The sequence below is a fragment of the Peromyscus leucopus genome, chromosome 15, assembly GCF_004664715.2.
Source record: "Peromyscus leucopus breed LL Stock chromosome 15, UCI_PerLeu_2.1, whole genome shotgun sequence".
Lineage (NCBI taxonomy): Eukaryota > Metazoa > Chordata > Mammalia > Rodentia > Cricetidae > Peromyscus > Peromyscus leucopus.
This window is the reverse complement of record NC_051076.1, coordinates 50,518,336-50,531,053: the sequence shown is the minus strand read 5'-3', so window position 1 is coordinate 50,531,053 and position 12,718 is coordinate 50,518,336.

The following is a 12,718-nucleotide window of genomic DNA, read 5'->3' as shown; positions in this document are numbered from 1 at the left end:
GCAAAGATGTGTTGCATTATTTTATCTTGCATTTGTTTAACTCTGTGAAGCTGTGTTACTTTGTCTGCCTAAAATATCTGATTGGCCTAACAAAGAGATGAACAGCCAATAGCTAGGCAGGAGAAGGATAAGCAGGGCTAGCATGCAGAGAGAATAAATTGGAGGAGAAATCTAGAGAAGAGAGGAGGAACAAGAAAAGGAGGAGAGGAGGATGCCAGAGGCCAGCCACCCAGCCACAGAGGCAGCCATGGAGTAAGAAAGAAAAATATATAGAATAAAGAAAGGTAAAAAGCCCAGAGGCAAAATGTAGTTAAAGAGAAACAGGATAATTTAAGTTAGAAAAGCTGGCTAGAAATAAGCCAAGCTAAGGTGGGGTATTCATAAGTAGGAATAAGTCTCTGTGTATTTATTTGGGAGCTAGATAGCAGGCCCCAAAGTGTTTAAAACCAACCAACAAACAAACAAACAAACAAGCAACTACAAGTTTTCAAACCAGGTGGGAATTTGGAATGATGGACAGTGAGAGAGGAGGTATCAGAAAAGCAGCAAGAAAATACCCATAGTGAAGATCAGGGCTTATAGATGGATGCTCAAACATGCCATTTTGATTTTAACATAATTTCTAACTCACCATCTCCTTGTAATAACACACACACACACACACACACACACACACACACACACACACACCTTCTATGTATGCTGTAAAGAATAAATAACCAATGAAGGACATCTAGCAAAGCGCCTCAGAAACAATAACCTGCCGTAAAAATGAGCCCCCACAGCTGAGTCACCAGTGCCTTTTGGAGCAATGCTCAGCATAGGAAGACACTCATCAAATATTTGTTAAAAGGATGAAGGACTGAATAAGTGAACAAGTGTATGACTTGCTTAACCAGATAATGGGAAATCCAAAGAGGCTAATGAAATATTCAAGGACTGCTATTTGTGTGCCGAGCTCAGGCATTTCATAAACACAACCTGTGAGGCTTTCCAGGTCACTGCTTTCTCAAAAAGGCATAAGAAGGCCAAAATTAAGCTAGAGGTGTCAGAAAAGTGAACTTCATGTTCAAATATGATGCAAAGGTTTTTGGTTTTTTTGTTTGGTTGGTTTGATTTCGTTTTTCGAGACAGGGTTTCTCTGTGTAGCTTTGTGCCTTTCCTGGATCTCGCTCTGTAGACCAGGCTGGCCTCGAACTCACAGAGATCCACCTGGCTCTGCCTCCCAAGTGCTGGGATTAAAGGTGTGTGCCACCACCACCCAGCTGATGCAAAGTTTTTAAATTTAACTATTGCTACAAAAAAAAGGAGTCTCTTGTCCTTGATGAATTAGTAATGGCAAAGAGAGAGTACTTAAGCTACCTGAGCACTTGAGTCTCCATTTTTATGTACTGTGTCTCGGTTAGTCTTTCCTTGGATATGATAAAACACCATGACTAAAGGTAATTTATAGAGGGAAGGGTTTATTTATTTTACACTTCCACATCACAGTCCATCATTAAAGGAAGCCAGGGAAGGAACCCAAGCAAGGCTGGAAACTGGAGGCAGGAGCTGACACAGGGGCCATGGAGGAATGCCACTGACTGGCTTGCTCCTTATGGCTTGTTCAGTCGGTTTTCTTATAGCACCCAGGACCAGAAGCCCAGTGGTGGCACCACCCACAGTGAGCTAGGTCCTCCCACATCAGTCATCAATCAAGAAAATACGCCACAGGCTGATCTGGTGAGGCATTTTCTCAATTGAGGTTCACTCTTCCAAAATGACTCCAGCTAGTGCTGAGATGACGGAAAACTAGTCAGCACGTCCTGGTTTGAATCCTGGAATCCAGCATTGTAAGGAAGTTCTTATGATACATCTGGTTCACACTTGAGTACAAAGTAACACCCCAAAGCCTTAACACCCTGCCTCTGGCATTTACAGGGCAGTAAAGCTGTATGATCAAGATTTATTTCATAAGATTTATACTTTCTGTCTCTGGAAGGCTGAGACAAGAGGAATCCCATCTGGAGGCCATCCTGGTCTACATAGGGTATTTTTAACCAGCCTGGAATACATACTGAGATCTTATCTAAAAAGGAAAAAAAAAAAAACCACTACCCACATAATGGAAGCTTCTAGAAAACTAGTAGTACAATCAGGAAGACTTGCAGCAGGGTATGGGCAGAAGTGCATGCTCCGTTGACCAGGCTGGAGGCAAAGATGGACAGGATAGAAAGAAGTTATCTGGTGTCTCACTTGAAGAGAGTTGGGCTATGGTTTTCTTGTGGGCCATATCCCAACACTTGAAATATGCACTTGAGCCATGGACAGGGGGTACCCCTGCTAAAGGGTATGGTGCCGTAGCTCTGGGGCACCTTGCTGCTGGGATGCTGGGGCTTGCTGATAGGTGGTGCTAGCAAGGTTCTTAGGGCAAAGCCTGCTCTCCTATGGCACTTGAAGTTTGTCATCTGTGATGAATAAGAACTGGATTCTCTTACCAAGGTGACCACAGCTTGAGTGGCATCATCCTTCACAACCACAAATTTCTGATAGAAATAAGGGATAGAAAAAAAAAACTGTTTCTTTATAATGATAACAGAGATAATTATGTAGTATAGGGAGTATTGCTTTAAACAGCTGGAAAAGCATAAGCGATTGCTGTAGATGTAGTAAAAGAAACAAATATGCTCTCAGATTCAAAATCTAATAAAGTACTTTTTCCGGTGGTAATGGTTCACAAGCAAGATTTGCCCGTATGTTTTAAAATAGGAACATTGCTATATCATTGTAACCATCCTGCCTTATGAACACAGGGCAATACAACAAAATTAGGTGTAAGAGAATCTTTTGATTCCGTTTTTAGGCTGTTGATATAATTAAACGGTCAGTGCCCAAAGTTTCATACATCTCTTTTGAAGCACTGTTGTGTGGCAATCTCGACCTGCACTATTTGCCGCTTTGCCTTTCTTAGAGAGATATGAGAAACCGTCTTATCAACCCAAAGAGAGCTAGGACAGAGCAGAGAAAAAGTTCCATCCAAGTCCGGGTTGGTGAACAAGTTAGTTTATTGAGGTTACTTATAGGGACATGGGGAACTCAAAAGCAGCTATAGCAGAGAAATCCTCCACAGCAGCACGGAGCATAACTCACCAAAAGCTGTACCACTGAAAGCCCAGCCCCAGGCAAACTTACACTGCCTATGTGCCCTAGCACCACCCCCACGCAGACATCTGCAGGACAGGAAGGAGCTGTGGCTGAAGTCTCACCAACCTCCTGTTATAAGAGTGTTAACAGCCCTGTTGTCATCACCACAGAACTTCCTAACATATTATTTTTGCTTATTTCATGGCCATGACTTCAAGGTCCTGATAGTCTGATACCGTGGTAAACTCTGCTCCATGATGGCAGGAGGTAGTGATGTCTGACCCAGAGGAAGTACCTGCCCTAGAACACTTCTTCTCCTCTTCCTTTCCCTGTTGATCAGCCTTGAGGCCCATGATTAATATACTAAATGGAAGAAAACTGAAAATGGTTTTGGCAAAGGTCAGGAGCAATATAAAGAGACTTATCTGATCACTGACACACACCCCCCACACAGAGTTGGAGACTGAACCCAGAGCCCTTCACTTGATAAGCAAGTGATTTCCCACTGAGCTAAATCCCCAACCCCTCATCCTGACACTTTTTATTCAACACAGTATTGTACAAACTGACAATATGACCACTCTATGAAATGGTTAAGGAGAAGGTCTTTATTGTAGATATGACAGAGAAAGAGCAGCTAGAGGCACTGGGAAGAGTCCAGAGCAGAGAGCGAGAAAGTAGTAGACTAAACATGGCCAGCAGACTGGACCTGGCCATGACAGAAGCAGGAGCAGGGAGATAAAGAGAGGAGCATAGAGGGAAGGAGCACACAGGGGAGCAGAGAGATGGGGAGGAAAGAGACAGAGAGAAAGACAAAGAAAGAGAGCAGCTGAAAGAGAGGGAACATAGCCAAAATAGCAGGGTTATAAGGAGAATTAGTATGGAGTGGGGGTGAGCCAGTGAGCTAACAAATTTAGGGTAAGGAGGGAAGTGAGAAGAGCAAGGATGCTAGCATGGACTTTGAAATGTGTAACACTACTTGTGACCCTCCTGAGGGATCCAGGAGGCCACCATGCACTTTGATATGCTAATAGACACCACAGATAGCCATTTGTCCCTTCAGTGTTTTGAAGTTGGAGAAATAGAATTCCCCTTGGACCTGACAAGTATCAATAGTCCCAGTCACCATAATTAGCCACGGAAAAGAAATAAAAGGCTTTCAAATCATAAAGTAAAAATTATATACTCTTAAACCTGTGCATGGTACCTTTTGTGAACTCTGAAGAGCCACAGAACTAATAAGCAAAATCAAAATTTGTAAAATACACACAATAATGTATATCCATATAATAACAAATAATTTTAAAACATTAAGAAACAATCCCATATATAAAAATACAAAAGAGAACAAAATAATTAATCAATGTTGTAAATGATATATACAGAAAGCTACACAATAAGCCAAGTATGGCAGCACACACCTGGAATCCCAACAGGATTAGGGCAAACACACACACACACACACACACACACACACACACACACACACACACACAAATAAATGGAAAATGGAAATAGACTCCTTATTCATAGATTGGAAGAGTTAATATTAAAATGTCCCTACTACTTAAAGTGATCTGCAGATTCAATGCCATCCTCAAATTCCAATGGCATTTTTATACTTCTTCCTACTTATTCTTTGAGAATTTCATACTTTTACATGGTGTATTTTTATCATGCCCACCTCTCACTATCCCTCTCTTTATGGACTTCAGTCCTCATGCATCCCCTTCCAAACTACATGTTCTCTTCATTTTTAAAAAGAACTCACTGAGTTCAGTTAGTATTGACTGGAGCATTGGCAATCTAAAAGTAGTCATGTACCCAAAGAAAAAATGATTCTCTCTCCCCTAGTATCCACCAGCTGTCAACAGAACATAAGCTGGGGTGGCAGGGTGCAGGCTTAACAAGCCCTTTTCCCAAAGCAGGTGTTGTGCAGATAACAAAAGGTATTGTTAGTTGAGATTGTTAGGTCCACATAACATCCAGAAGTTGGCACTACACAGCACTCTTCCCCCATCCTCCAGCTCTTCCATCCTTTCTGACTCCTGAGGTGTTTGTCCCCTTAGCCTTAGGGTGGTGATGGTGTTCCATCTAAGAGTGAACACTCACAGCTCTTTACATATTGATCAATTATGAGTCCTCATGAACTATTTCCTACTGCATAAGAAGCTTCTCTAATCAAGGTTGTGAGCATCAAAAAAATCAATGGGTATAAGCATGAATATTTAGAAGACAATTTGACAATGTAACCACTTATCAAAACAACAATAGTAGTTTCCCCACAGGGTCTCTGACCTCCTCTGTTACATCCTTTTAGCAAAGATTATAGGACACACATGAAATCTTTCCAATGCAGCAGGTCTCAAACCCTATCAGAAAGTAGTTTATTATCCACGCAACAGTCATGCCATGATTGCAGCAGTGAGCTCATCTTGACTGGCATGTTTGGTATTGTAGCATGCAAAGACCGACGCTGCATGTCTTAGAGTTTCTGTTGCTGTGATAAAGCATCATAACTACAAACAACATGGGGAGGAAAGGGTTTGTATCAGCTTACAACTCTTAGGTCACTCTCCATTACTGAGAGAAGAGAGAAGTCAGGGCAGAAACTCAAAGAGGGTAGGAACCTAGAGGCAGAAGCTGATACAGTGACCAAGAAGGAGTGCCACTCACTAGACTGGCCCTCTTGCCTTGCTCAGCCTGCTTTCTTATAGCACCCATGACCACCAATCCAGAGGTGGGATTACCCACAGCGATCTGGGCCATGCCACAACAATCATCAATCAAGACAGTGTACCACAGCTTGCTCATAGGCCAATCTGGTGGGGGCATTTTCTCAGTTGAGGTTCTCTCTTCTAAAATGACTCTTGCTTGTGTGGCGTTGGCATAAATCTAGCCAGCACAGTGGGTAAAACCACTGATGTCTTTCTTCCTCCAGGGGTCTGCAAAGCACTTTCCAGTACTATGAAATCTAGCCAATAGGGAAGAAATTTCCTAGTTGGTGTGAGATGGAGTTCTCTATGTCCTACAACTGAAGTGTGTGAGATCATCAGCAATAGGGTCAAATATAATTGGTGAGGTCAATAAACACATGTGATAAGGAAGAAGAGGAAAAATCTGGGAGTTAAAGGTTTAAGTGGGGATGAGGACAGAGGAATTGAGTAGAGGAGAGTTTAGAGAGTAAGCTAACCAAAATGAAAGACCTATGCAAAAACTATGGAAACTCACCAGTTTGTAAACTAATTTTTAAAATATTTAAGAGAAATGTGAACAGAGGTATCCTGACTGGGGAACCATTCTACTCATAGATGATAGGAGTTGTTAAATGAAAATTTCAGTGTCAGGCACCAGATGCTTCCCTGTGAGCACTTGTCAGGGTGGTGGCCAAGAGCCTTGTAAACTACACAGGCTACAGCAATTGCTCTCGGTTGCCCTCCAATGGCACTTTTAAGAAGTACAACATAGAGGCAAAGAGGAGCCGATGGCTCCATGGGTAAAGCGTTCACTGCACTCACTCAGGTAGGTGACTGATCCCCAGGATCTATGTAGAGATAAGTGTAATGACCTATGTCCGGGCCCTTAGCACTGTGTAGTGGGTGTAAAACAGTGGGTCCTAAGAGCCTGCTGGCCAGGGATCTAAACATTCTGTCTCTCTCTCTCTCTCTCTCTCTCTCTCTCTCTCTCTCTCTCTCTCTCTCTCTCTCTCACTCACTCACACACTAATAATAATAATAATAATAATAATAATAATAATAATAATAATAAAGTAAAGAAGTGATTGAGGAAGCTATTTCAACATCAACCTCTGGCCTCCACAGGTGCCTTCACAGATGAGCAGAGCAGTTCAACACACACACACACACACACACACACACACACACACACACACACACACGCAGACCATATACACTCATGCACTCTCATCACCAAAGAAAAGAAATAGAAGAATTGTAGTGGGTGGCTGTTTGAGCCATTCCCTGAAGAACCACCTCTAGTGAGGTAGCAGATAACTGTTATATCTGCCTATGACCTTGAGGTACATGACCCTGGCGCGTGGCCGCTGGGAGACCCTTAAGATCAGGGATACATGTACACACTCTCTCTTCACTACCTCATGGTTTTGGATGCTGGAACAGACCAGGGCAGAGAACAGCATCAGACTGTGCCTCATCCTTCCAAGATCTTGCAGCAAATTCCTTTATTCTGTCTTGTGAGTTAATCTCCAAATAAATTTCTTTGCTCATTAAATAGACTCCATGGATTGCTAGAGATATAATCCCAATTAAGAACCATGCTAAAATCCATATAAAATCACAAGAACACAAAAAAATGGCCAAAATAATTATGAGAAACAAAATAAGCTTAGTAAATATCCAAGTCATAGCTATTTGCAAAAACTCATGCATATGTGGTCAAATCATCTTCAATAAAGATACTGAGGTTATTTCATGGAAAGGGGGTAGTCTTTTCAACTAATGATGTTGGTAGAACATCATGCTAACAAGTATGGATATTCTTAGATCACACACAAAAATTCAACCATGCTGGACATGGTGGCATGTACCTGCAGCCCCAATTACTTAGGAAGCTGAGGCAGTACTGGTCACTTGAACCCAGGACTCGAATGCTAGCCTGGGAAGCATAGTGACGTCACCTTGTCTCTTGAAACAACTCAACTTAAAACAATCAAAACCTTAAATGTAAGGCTACCACTATAAAGTTCTTATAAGAACATAGGGCACATACTTCACAACATGACTCTTCAAATGATAGCCTAGCTCTGACATCCAAAACTCAAACAAAATTATTGCTAATCATGTCACAAATATGCTTCTTTAGAATAAATGAAACCATCAATAGAGTGACTAGCTAGCCCACAGACTAGGAGAACATATTTTAAAATCATATATCTAATAAAGGATTAATAGTCAAAATTTTAATCAAAATATTAATATTAATCAATATTAATAAAAAAAAATCAGGCCTATACCACAGTGATAAATATTTTTGACGGGCAAAGGGTTTAAACAGGCATTTCTCAAAAAAAGATCTACAAATACCTGAGGGGAAATTGCCATGAAACTTGGCATTGACAATCATCTGGGAAATACAAATTAAAGCCTTGGTATATTTACTCATGTCTGTAAAATAAAAAAGTTTTGGTGTGGGCACGAAGAAATGGGAGCATTTGTGCATTGCTATTGCTTCATCCATGCACAAAAGCACTGTGTGGTGATATTTCATCTGTGTATCCCAACAGTTTTTCTTATATTAGTTATGACTTATTTTTTTATTTTTTTATATTAGACAAAAAAGGGAAAATGTGGTGATATTTTATCTGTGTACCCCAATATAGTTTATCTGAGGATTAGAGGAAAAGGCCAGCCACTATAGTAAACACAGAGATCAGGCAATGGTAGCACATGCCTTTAATTCTATCATGTAGCAGGCGGGTTCTGTGTGGATATCTGTGAGTTCAAGGCCACTCTGGGGAACAGAGCCAAATGTGGTGGTACATACTTTTAATCCCAGCACTAACCATAAAGGTCTGGAGAGCTGTACAGACAGATAGGAAGTAACAGAGCTGGGCAGGAAGAGGGAGTGATGTAGCTTGGTGGAGAGAGGAAATGAGATGGCAGAAAAGAAAGGCATTTAGGCTCGGGTAGACAGGAAGTAGGTCTCTTTGACTGAGGATCTCCAAGTAGTGAGAATATGGCCGGCTTTTTCCTCTGATACTCTGATAAACTTCATTGGAATACACAGACAAAATGTCACCACAGCAACTGAGTTAACCAGGACTTACCACTGACCCCTATGACTCACCTTCCCCTCCCCAACCCACCTACTGTACAGCTGCAAAGATACCACAACCATAGAAGCTCCAGGTCCACTTTGGTTGTTCTTCAGTTACAAATATCTAAATCCACAGATCACCTTTTGGTTACTTAGGATTTCTCCTGATACCATGTATGTATGTATACATGTGTGTACATGTGTATACAGTTACATGTGTGTACATGTGTATATGTGTGCATGTAAGTATATGTGCAAATATGTGTTTCTGGTTGTATATGTGTGTGTTCCTGCATGTATAGGTGTGTATATGTATGTGCATGATTGTATGTGTGGCTGTGTGTGTGTACGGGTGTGTGGTACACATGTGCATGTGCTTGTATACATTTGTTCATATGTATACAAGTTCTAGGTGAAATATTTTCCCATGTCATTCAAAAAATCAACCTCTCACAGTTTTACTTTAGGGTCTGATGGTCTCTGCTCTTTCCCATCACTTTCATAAACACCCTTTCAAGCAGGTGTTACACAGTTTGGTAGAAAGGGTCTGAAGCAGGAGTCTGGGGTTCCCCGGGCCTGGCCTAACACCACACTTGACAGTTTTCACAAAGTGACAGAGACTGCACTGTGCTATCTCTGGACACCAAACCAAGGTCTTCAGGTGCATGGCTGTTTTCAGTCTCCATAAAAATCAAACAGAGAGTGTGTCCTGTTATGGGTCTCACTGAAAAACTAAAACCCAGAGGTTAAATCATCTGCTCAAAGTGCCAGTGACAGTAGCTGCTACAGCCAGGACTCAGACGGTGTCTAAATCCTGGAGACCATCGGGTGCGTTGCTGCAGTATGGCCTTGCCATTTCTCCTTCTTTGGAAAACCAGCAACCACCAGCCTGCCCCGTTCAGTCTGAGGTGGGTTCCAGGAAGGATATTACATTTGCTCTGTCACCCTTCAGCGCCTCGTGTTTGCACACTTTGAAAACCTTCGTTTTGATGGTAATCCTGCCCAGCAAGCACCTTTTTCTCTTGGTCACTCTAAAATATGTCTTCCTCTTCCTATGTAGCTGCTTGAGTCCTGTTCAGTGCGGGCCGTGTTGTTCTGCCTTCCGAGTTTCAGGGTCTCATGCCAGCGGTGGTGTGTGTGTGTGTGTGTGTGTGTGTGGTGGGGTGCTTTCTCCTACTCTGAGCTGTAGTGGCTCCATGTCTGTCAGCTCTCAGGCTTGATTCTCTGAAGCATCCTTTCCTTAGGTGTGATGCTTTTCCCCAGGCTGGGGCTTAGACGCCCTCCCCTTCTCTGTCGCAGGGCTGGGTCCCATCTGGTGAAACCTATTATACTCATTTCCCTTTACTTTCTCCTCTGTTCAGGTCTGTGATGTTTCCCTCCTCCGGGCTCTTCATGTGGAACTCAGACAAAGCTCTCCCTCTCTTGAAGTGCTCTCTACCTCCGTGGGCCATCTCTCCCCACTGCTCCTTTGGCTCATCCTCTTATTTACCCTCTGCCATTGTCTCCATTTTCCTTTGTTGTCCCACCACAACCAGAATCCTATGTTCTTTATCCCCACACACCCACAGCACTTCAAAACCTACCCTCTTCCTGCATTCTCTTTCTCCCCTCCAGGCCCCAGGGCTTCCCTGCTCTCGGGTGAGATGATAGGGCTTGCTACAGTATTTTTTATCAGTCTCTTTCATTCCAGGACCTAAAGAGGGTATAGCTACTTCTGAGCACCTTTTATTAAAAGCTGTGGGGAAATTTGTCCCTTTTCACCATAAAGGTTACAAATAGTATCATATTGACAAAGGACTCTACTGTGTATCCTTGCTGTCTAGACCCAAATAATAATAATCTCACTCCCAGCTGGAGGAGCAGATTCACTCATCCCTGTGAAAGGCAGAACACTTCTATTTTCTCAAGTGGAAAGTTACTTGTAATTAGTTTCTCGGTGTCTACAATATCCTTCCTTTGATTATTGCTATTTCCTTCTTCTTTTTAAGCCTTTATTCAATTTGATGTTATAGTCTCCAATAAACCAAACATCTTACTTAGTCCAAGAATATTTTCCTTATTCTTACACTTCTGCAATCCTCCTGTAGATTTTTCCTCTATCACCCTAGGTCACACTTGAAAATGACACTTAATTTACATTAATTGTACATAATCAATCTTGGGGCTTTTTGGAGTTTAAAGGAAGAACTGGTTGCCCAAACTGCCTGGGAATGTGAACTGGAGTACCTGATTTCTGTCTTTGGGCTAGAGTGTTTCTGCTGGAGCCTCGAGTCTCTGCACACACTCTGTAAAGAGATGGTCCTGCATGATCCATGGGCTCTCTTTATCCTTTTACCATCTCTCCTCTGTCCTCCAGGATGTGAAAACAAGAAGAACCTGAAATAAGAGTCATGATACATAGACATGGAGAAAGTAGGAGTCTCGTTGTAGTGGAAGAAAAAGAGGAGGAAGCTAGCAGCAGGTTTGGGTAGGCCAATGAGATGGCTCCGCAGGTAGAGGCACTTGCTACAAAGCCTGACAACCTAAGCTTGATTCCTTGGACCCATGTGATAGGAGAGAAGCAGCTTGGGTGAATTGTCATCTGACTCCCATCCCTGCTTCATGGCACACATGTGTGTGCACGTGAATTAATTCATTAAATAAGGAAAGGCTGGTTATTTCTGAGAGACATTTTCTGTTCATCAGTCCTTCAAGTAGAAGCCTCTGGGCTTTGTCTTATCTTGATACTATACCAGTTTGCAAAGACGTGACCCCCAAACTAATTGAGCATGAAACTAGTCTAGTATCACCATCTGATAATAGTTCCCTGGAACTTGGCAGCACCTACTAACTAAAAGTTATACAAAACGTTGCCACAAATTTTGAAGAGATAAGTATTGCATCAAACTTAATCTAGCCTCTAAATGTGTGCTTTCATATCGGCAATAATATGTTTGGGGATTATATTTCAAAATATAAAGCATTTATTCAATGTTTAAGGCAGGTTTCTAGAAGATGATCATTTTGGAACAGTCCTGCTCACAGAATTGCTCAACAAATGTCGAGATCCAGCCAATGAAGGGCAAACATGTCATGGAATGCAATGTGTGGTCTAGGAGTGGGCTTTTATCTGAGGGAGCCAGTGTTTAGCTAGTGGTGGTTTCGTCACAGTCTTATTCTAAAACTCTCATAATCGCATATCTTGAAAACACACTCACTAGCAATTTGATATAAGAATGGTTTCGGTCCTGCAAGCATTCCTGTAGTGAAATGAATGGCACATGTTGTTTGAGTTCTCTAGCATGTAAGTACTAACTTTTAGCACTAATCAGTTTTTTGGCATGATGTAGTGTAGACAGCCTTTATGTTCAGAATTTCTATCTGCCTCTCACTAGTACTGCTCTGCTTTCCCAGTACCTACTATCTGATGTATGAGGCTAGAGGAAGCCCTTCTAGATACAATTCCAGGCATAGAGAAATCAACCCGAGTCAACCAAGCAGTGCTTTTCATCTTGGGCACAGACATTGGTGTGAGGTGATCAAGAGGCCTAGACCCTTGCCATCAGAATGAACTTGGACCTTTCCGAAAATGCATCTTGCAGTGAACAGAAAGTCTAAATTCCCTGCAAGCATTTTGTTTCTGCCACACAGCAAGCTCCTGAGAACAGAAGCAGATAACATAGGAAAGAACACATTAGAAACCCTTAGAGAGGAACACCAAAGCCATGAAGACTCTCTCTAGCTCTGCATTTACATTTATATACACCGGTAGTTCTCAACCTTCCTGATACTGTGACCCTTCAATACAGTTCTTCATGTT